Here is an 8,881-nt window from a genome sequence, read left to right on the forward strand (position 1 = left end):
GCTTCGGCCAGCCAACACCAGAAAAATTTAGAGTCACTAAGTAGACACTAAAAAGAGAGATGGAAGGACAACCATTTTAAGATAGAAATTACAGCTGCTGGGTTATTAAGTGTTTTGATTAGGCCTCCACAAGCACAGGAATCTTTAGAACATATTGCAGGTATTCCAAAAAAGCTGGGCTTTGATGTTGGCATGTAGCATCGCGAAAGGCCCAAGCTCATTTATGAGAGACAGTTTCAGAGTGGCCATAATTTGGGCTGCCTTTATTAAGACAATTATATGGAATTGCTTATAAACACTGGTCAAACGCTGTTCTCGACCATCACAGGCTCTTCTCCTGTTTTTTATTAGCAAGATGAATTCAATTATAAAAATCTATGGGGTAATTATCACAATGCTTGGCCAAAAGAAAGTGATAAAGCAAAATTAAATACACCATGTACAGATTAATGCATCTGGAGGACTTGGAACAAAACACAATTCTGAAAACAAAAACACACAAAGCATTGCCATGATTTCTACCTGTGAGGAATTGCCCGTAAAGTGATGAATACAGGCACGTGCGCAAATACAGATGATAAAGTGCTACGCATACAGATACACATGGGCTCTGCTGGAGGGGGGCCTCCGGGAAAGCTTCCCAGAAAGTGTGAAGAGTGAGGGGTGATGGGTGAAGGGAGGGGGTGATGGGTGAAGGGAGGGGAGGGAGGCCTCCTGGGTAGAAGCGCAGTGTGAGCAAGTCGGGGACCTGCATGTGCTTCTTGCCCACTGGGAGGTGGCAAGCAGGCAAGAGGCTGCACAGGCAGGAGAGGGTGGTCAACAAAAGAAGATAGGGACGTGCCCTGCCGTGTCCCAGCCCCACCCAGTACCTACTGATGAATTTATACCCAGGCAAGAGCTTTACCCCTGGTGCAAGAGCAGGTGTTTTCAGAATGGAGCAACATGTTTGTATTTCATTTTTGATAAGGAGGCAACCAGTTAGGGTGTCCATCAGAATTAGATTCTTTTTTTTTTTTTTTTTTGAGAGAGAGAGAGAAAGCGCGTGCCTAGCACAAGTGGGGGGAGGGGGAGGGGCAGAGGGAGAGGGTGAAGCAGACTCCACCATGAGCAGGGAGCCCAACTCAGGGCTTGATCCCAGGACCCCGGGATCCTGACCTGAGCAGAAGGCAGATGCTTAACCCACTGAGCCACCCAGGTGCCTCCATCAGAATTAGGATTCCTAAAACCACAATTCTTCATCTGAGAATGTTCATTCATTCATTTTATTCATCCCTTCAATGAATATTTATTGAATGTTTAATATGTGCCAGGGACCGTTCTAGGCTCAGGAGAGTCAGCAATAAACAAAACAGACATAAATCCCTGCTCTCACAGGAGAGACAGGTAATAAAGCACATAAGTGAGTAAGTTGTATACAGTCTGTTAGAAGGTGATTAGGACAATAGAGAAAAAAACAGGGAAGGGATTAGGGAGAGGGGCAGTAGCAGGAGGGCAAGTGGGAGGAATTGCCATTTTTAAGGAAGATGGTCATAGATCAACTGTGATTTGGAGCATGTAAAGAATTGAGTGATATAATTATGGGGGGAAAAAACTTCCTTCCATTCCTCTCTACTAAAAAGGAAAAAAAAAAAGATCTCACTAATAAGGTAACATTTGAGCAGGGATCTGAAAAAGATGCTGGCTTGATTCCTCCTGCTATCTGGGGAAGTACATTCCAAGCAGAGGGAAGTGCAAAGGCCCTGGGGCTAGAGAGCCTGAAGAGTAGAGACTACAGCAGGGAGGCCAGGGTGCCTGGAGCAAAGTCAAGGTCAAAGTGGAAGATAGTATCCACTCAGCTGACCAGGAGAATCAATAACCCAGGAACTTGTTAGAAATGCAAATTCTTACACTCCCAACCCCCTACTCAGACTATGAATCAGAAACTTCAGGGGTATGGGGGGAGGTGAAACCCAGCATCCTTTGACAGCCTTCCAAGTGCTCCTGATGCAGGCTTGTCTGAGAACCACTATCTTAGAGCTGAATCCGGAGCCCTCCTCTTTCCCTACTTTCCTGGAAAATTTTCTTAGATGATTCCATCAACTTCTATAGGTTTCAATGTTCTCTATGTTATAGACATTGTTTTTTATTTTCCAGCCAGGTATCTCTTTTTGAGTTTTTTAAAAGATTTATTTATTTATTTGAGAGAGAGAGAGAGCACCAGCAGGAGGGGTAGAGGGAGAGGGGGAGAGCACCTCCAGCAGACTCTGTGCTGAGCTCAGAGCCTGATGCGGGGCTCGATCTCACAACCCTGAGATCAGGACCTGAGCCAAAATCAAGAGTTGGATGCTGAACTGACTGCGCCACCCAGGCACCCCTCTTTTTGAGTTCTAATTATGTATATCCAATCCCCATCTCAACGAAGAGCGAACCAGCTTCCTATTTGGTGAGTGAGAACTCTAGAGATTTGCTACACTGAACTCACCAAATGTATAATGTGTATTATGACCATTCTTTGCCATAATTGGGGTAGGTCGGATTTGGCTTTGGGGGATTTGATTTTGAAGAAATCATCATTTCACAAGCATGACAGCTTCCAGCCCCATCTCAACTCCAAGAAACTGACTTGCCTTTTTCTCCCTGGGGCTCCGGGGTCTGTGTTCTCGTAAATCCTGGGGGCTCTTCCTCCCACACTGACTCATCATTTCAATATCTTCTTATTGCTTGCCTGCGAGATTGATTGATTGATGTCACCTGCACATAAGCTCCCACACTATTAGAAGTTACAACTGAAAACAGAATACTTGCTGAATTTTTTTTCCATTCAATCTCACAAATATTTCTGTCTTAATTCCCTTTTGTAATGAGGCAATGGCCTGACAAATAAATAACGGGTATTGAGTGTCAGCTGACAAACACTGTGCTAGGCACTGTAAGGAATGCAAGCCTCTACATAGCCCTGAATTTGGCAGGTAAGATGAGTGAATGTTACTAATACCAACTCTGAAGTCAGGTGGCCAGGGTTTGCTAATTGGCTCTTGCCTACTTGTCAGGTATAGGACCTGAGGTGGGTTATAAAACCTCTTTGTGCCGAGGCGCCTGGGTGGCTTAGTTGATTAAGTGTCTGATTTCAGCTCAGGTCATGATCTAGGGGTCCTGGGATCAGGCTCAAAGTCTTCGGGCTCTGCACTCAGTGGGGAACCTGCTTCTCCCCCCAACCCCCCACCTCTCCACCTGCTCATGCTCTCTCCTTCTCTCTCAAATACATAAAATCTTAAATAAATAAATACAGCCTCTCTGTGCCTTAATTCCCTTTTTCCTAAATGGGGTTAATAATAGTACCAACCTCATAGGGCTGGTGAGAAGATTAAATGAGTTCTATGTAAAGCACATAATCAGTTCGGGTGCTTGGTAAGTGCCAACTGAGTGTTGACTGTGGTTATTAATGCCTATTTCTGAGTGTAAATAAACAGGTTTTGGTGAGAGAGCTAACCTGCGTATTAGAGCATGCTTCTAACGTACACCAGTTTCATACTGCGTACTCACTATAATACAGCTGCTCCCGGGGGCATCAAATTACATTAATTAGCTTGTGATGTTTTGATTGATTCTTGTCTCTGTTTCAGAAAGCCTTGCCCTGGGTTTTTGTTGCTATGAGTTGAGGCAGTCAAAACCATGATCCCAACCAGGAAAAAATAATAAGCAATAATCTAATGTAACGAGAACATAACAAGATTATAAAACATAAGCTATTAAAAAAATGATATTGCTATTTAAAAAAAAATGAAATAAAACACAGCTATTAAATGATTTCTTCATGGACCCCAGGGAACGTGGTCTTAAGTACTTGCTGTCAAGCCATGAGAGGAGATGGAATTCTTTCTTTTTGATTGAAGTGGTTCAGAATTGGCCTTGAATTGATCTGGGAGTGAGGAGAAAGAAGGATTGGGTATAAAAATATAATAGGGTTCACTTAAAATCCGTCAAGCACTTCAACCTGCTGCAGAGGGGTCTCTCCCTGTCCTCAAAATCTGGTTGGAGTATGGAAGGAAAAGACGCCAGTGTCCCATAGTTAGGAACTAATGTATCAGGACAAGTTACGGTCACCTCCCCTTGCTCACTGTGATTGCCTATATATATATATGAGTCAAGCATGAAAGATGAGGTCTCTAAGTCACAAAAGGATGACTTTCGGTTCAAGTCCAATTAACATAGTGGCCTCAGCAAGTTCCTTAACCTCTTTAAACCCCCAAGTGCCCCATCTGTAGAAGGGAAACAAAAATAGTTTCCATCTCATAGGAATCTTGGGATGATGAAATTAATGAATGTTTTGAGAGTTAGCACTGTGCCTGGTACAGAGTACATATTCCTAATAATGTTAGATATCAGTTGTATGGTTGTGAAAATCCTTAGTATGTGTTGAACCCATAGTCTTCATAGGGCTGAAGATATAGATATTATCATCAGGTCTGTTATTTTAAAGGTGAAGAAATGGGCACCAAAGAGTTAAGAGATTCCTTCAAGGTCACACTGGACCTTCCAGGTGGGAGTCCAGGGCTATCTGAAGTTACTAGAAAGAATTATGTAGCACAGACTCAGACCTGCTCCCACACTGGCGTCTGTCCTCAGCGAGGCAGCTACACAAAGGCAGGAGTGGGGGCCATCTTTCTTCACCAGTCGTGATAACCTGGCCAAGATCTGAGCTGAGGAACCTTCTGCTAATGGCCCCTTTACCGCCCAGAACTTGTTTAGGAAAGCTGTGACTTCAGATCCCGGAATTAAGAACCTAGTACTTTTCTCACTAGTGTAGCAGGGATAATTTTTGCTCTGCAACTCTGGGCATAACAAACATCACACTAATTTACTTCTCTACACCCAGTGAAATCTAACTACATCCTCACTCACGAAGGTTGTAGGAATTTACTCATTCTTTCCTCTCCCCCAGCTCACACTGTACCTTAAGACCAGAAAGTGGTCTGTTGTTTATCAGTCCAGCCTAGTCGCCACTGAGATGCTCAGCACCCAAGAACTTGAGGTCCATTTGAAAGTCAAAGACTCCATCCCTCAGAGACCAAACCCCAAGATCCTTTGCTGTGCCAAAGAGACATCTCTTAGAACTTAGGACCCCCACCCAGTGTCCACAAGCTGCCCCGTCAGATGTCTGGTGCCTTCTTGAGACAGAGACCAAGTATGGGCCTCTCTAATTGCAGATGTCATTCCTTTCCTTCTGGGGGTGCAGCTACCTGTCTCCATCCCCCATTTCCAAGCCTCAGAGCACCTCTCCACCCTTTGAGAGCTTAGCTCTTTTCAAAATAAAGCTCCCTAACTCTGTGTAAGAGGCAAGGGGAACCCCAGACATTCAAGTTTCAAACTCCTGCTTGCCCTGTGGAAGGGCAAAAGGAAAAGTATTTCTCCTTCTTTCTGAATTTCTCCAGCAGCTGAAGGAAACACAAAGGCAAATGTCCAGAAACCAGCCTGCCACGTTTCTTTTTCTTTTTTCGGAGTTAAGACTCTTCAAAAAGTATTAAACTCAGGCTGAAAATGGAAACACTGTATTCTTTCATCAAGACTGCATGTTAGGACTGGCTGATGGACCAACACTTTGCAAAGATCCTTTGATTCTCTGTGCCTTTGCAAGTAACTGCCTGAATTCTTGGTGGCGGAATCAGCTGCTCTTCGGAAAACAAACCATTACAGAATTCCAACTGGCAAAGCTTGCCATCCATCAACTCCCAGGATCGCCACTGGTGAAACAGAGGATATATTTCCTTCATATGTCCATTAACTTCCAGATAATTTAAATTTGAATTTTATCTCATTCATCAAGTTTTACCATGGCCTATGTCTCTTGGTACTTAAATTCTTCAGATAAAATTTTTCTTCCCTAAATTTTTATCCATTCTTAGTCTGAGCCCCAAACATATAAGGTATAGGGGGTAAAGGGATCCTGTGTCAGGACTAGCCCAGGCCATGAGAACAGCCTCATGGGGCTTATGCTTGTACAGTGAGGCCCTGTCGTAAATGTTTTACGTACATTGATTCATTTCATCCTCATAACAACCTTATTATTCTCACTTCCTAGATGAGAAAACTGAGGCACAGAGAGGTTAAGAAACTTGTCTAAGGCTACACAGCTATCAGGTGGCCAAGGCAAGATTCAAGCCCAGGCAGTCATAGCACAGGGCTATGAATATAGATTGTGGTTAAGTGTTAACAAGGAAATAAACAGGATAATGATACAAAGGCTACCTGATGGGGCAAGGTGTGTGTGTGGGGGGGTACTTTCATTGTGTTGATCAGGAAAGGTTATGGAGGAGGCAGCATTGTTGAGCTGAATCCTGAAGGATGACAAGGAGCCAGGAGGGTGGATGAGTATTCCTGACAGGAGGAAAAAGAAATGCAAAAAAAAAAAAAAAAAAAAGCCAAGCAAGGAAAGAGTCTCTCAAGGGCAGAAATGTGGCCCATGTGGCAAAGCATAGCGGGGGGACAGGGAGAGGAGCATGGGATGGGCATGGAGAAGATGCTTTCAGGAGCAATGAGAAGCCACTGACATGCTTAGTCACAGAGATTATGACATGAACGTGAGTTGTTTCTGAAGTCACTGGCTGCTAGGTGACAAGGGGATGAGTGAGAACCTGGAATAGAGGGGACTTGGAAGAGGGTTATGTAGCTGAGGGTGACATGGACCCTGGTGGGGCCAGGTGGCAAGAGATAAGGCTGGATGGAGCAGGAGGGCCTGGTGCTCAGGACATTCCGGCTATCTGAAGAAGTGTGGCCTTTATTCCTAAGAGCCAGAGAAGCCCTGAGCAGGTGGAAGCAAAGGAGTCCCGTGATCTGATCTGAGTTCTAGGAGAATGAGTGGAGCTGGTGGGGACAATGTGTTGGAGGGACAAGCCTGCTGTCCAGTCAGGAGACTGCTGGAGACCTCCCAGTGAAAGGTGAGAGGGACTCATGAGGCCCGGGGCAAAGACTAACATCACCAGGGCACTGTTGGACTAAGTCAGACAAGGGGCTGCTCTCAAGGAACTTTCCAGAGCCACTTATGAGGACAGGCTTGATGATAACCTGAGTGTAAGGGATGAGAGAAAGGAAGGAGATAAAAGACCCCTCTATACCTGTTTCTGGCATTTGGCGGCGGGGAGGAGGGAAGCTGTGCAGGAAGATGGGGAACCTGGAAAGAGAATTTGCCAATGGGACCAGTTCAGTTCAGGACAAATTAACAATTCCATCGGCCCAGGTGGAAAAGCAGCAGGTAGATGTAGAAGCAATCCAATGACTCTTCGAAGGATGGGAACTAATTACCCCAAGAGAAAGGTCCGAACACTATCACCCCTTCACTAGCTGCTGGGCAGTCAAAACAGATTAGCACTGGAAATGCTCTTCCAAAGAAATAGCGCTCCCTCTGAGTGCTCCCCCAACTATATGAAAGAATGGGGCTTTGCATTAAAACGGCTTTCAGGGACTCCCAAGGTACAGAAACCTCCCATTTAAACACGGCTTCCCATGACTCAGATTCAGATAATCAAGTCAAGTCCCTCAGTCACAAGTCTGTGATGACAACAGGTTGAAATAAGATATATCATCCTTATCACAGGTGTTCGTTCACCTTTTTCTCCAAGGCTATAATGTATACAGAGATTCCCTTCTGTTGACTGTGACAAGACCTCCTGAACTGCCAGAAATTTTCACCAGAGATCTTTAGCGAAGAATACACGAACTGTGTCTGGAGTTAATCTTCAACCATTGGGAAGAAAGAATATGCAATGTTTCTTTTTTATTATGAATTTTTTAAGTCTTCACTCCTGCCAGTGTCAGGGAAATAATTGCGCTAGATTTAACAGATCCTTCAACTATGGTGAAAGGGGAAGGCATCTCTCCCTTGAAGGAAGGAAGGAAGGAAGGAAGGAAGGAAGGAAGGAAGGAAGGAAGGAAGGAAGGAAGGAAGGAAGGAAGGAAGGATGGATGGATGGATGGATGGATGGATTGATGGAGAGATGTTGGGATTTCAAGCGATGAGTGAGTTTTAGAGAAAGATTTTACCTCTGAGACAAACCGGCTTTCCCACCCACGATAAGCGGGTGCTCCTGTCTGCTTCTCTCTTTATTTTATCAAGCCATGTTTTGACAATTCGTGGGGGGGAAAAAAAGTGTGTCTAGGGCAAATTGAGCTGCTGAAGCAATAAACATTTAGACACATAATGTGAATTGAGTTATTGTTCTTGATAGGGATATTCTCTGAGTTTCTCTTTTTTGGAAAGAGAAAGTGTCGGCCCGTTTCCCTCCCCCGGGTCTCTTGAAATGGAAGTCTCCTTCGCCCTAATTGTTGCGAATCCTTGACAATAGCCCTAAGACTAGGTTATCTCGCAGGAACGTCCATTTCCAAAGAGTTGAGGGAGATAAAGACTCAAAACAACTGGACGACGTCGAGGGCTAGGAGCTGCATCTTCAGGCCCGTTCAGCCCAGGTGGCCCCTCCGGGCGGCTCACAGGGTAGGAGGGGGCCTCCCGCCGTGGATCTGGTGGGGTTTCGGGGGGCGGGGTGGGATCCTCCGCCTCAGAATCCCTGCTCGCCCTCTCGCACGCCGGACTCCGCACAGCCTCTCCGGGTTAGCAGGCGCCTGGGGACCTACTTCGTCCTGGCTGCGCGTGCAGCGGCGAGGGAACGCGAGGCCTGGCCGGCTCGGCCGCTCCCGGCTCCCGCGGCGTAGAAGGGGCCGCGGCGCTACGTCCGCGGGGCGCGGGCGCTCATTGTTGTCCGGGCGCGGGCAGCGCGCCGGGCCGCGCGGGACCCGCCGGAGCCCGCCTTCCGCACCACCCCGCGGCCGCCTGCGCTCTCCGGCCGCGCGGGGGCCAGCGCGCAGGGGGTGCGGCGCGGGGCGGGGGGCGCCAGGGGCGGGGCGGGGCGGG

At 46.4% G+C, this 8,881-nt stretch overlaps 1 protein-coding gene across 5 annotated transcripts in view; it reads left to right on the forward strand.

Annotated features, from left to right (window-relative positions):
* Window positions 1-8,881, forward strand: part of FRMD4A (FERM domain containing 4A) — a 310,088-nt gene that overhangs the window by 88,013 nt on the left and 213,194 nt on the right. The gene's annotated exons all lie outside the window — the stretch shown is intronic.

The sequence above is a fragment of the Mirounga leonina genome, unplaced genomic scaffold (genome assembly GCF_011800145.1).
Source record: "Mirounga leonina isolate KUSES-001 unplaced genomic scaffold, KU_Mleo_1.0 Mir_175, whole genome shotgun sequence".
NCBI lineage: Eukaryota > Metazoa > Chordata > Mammalia > Carnivora > Phocidae > Mirounga > Mirounga leonina.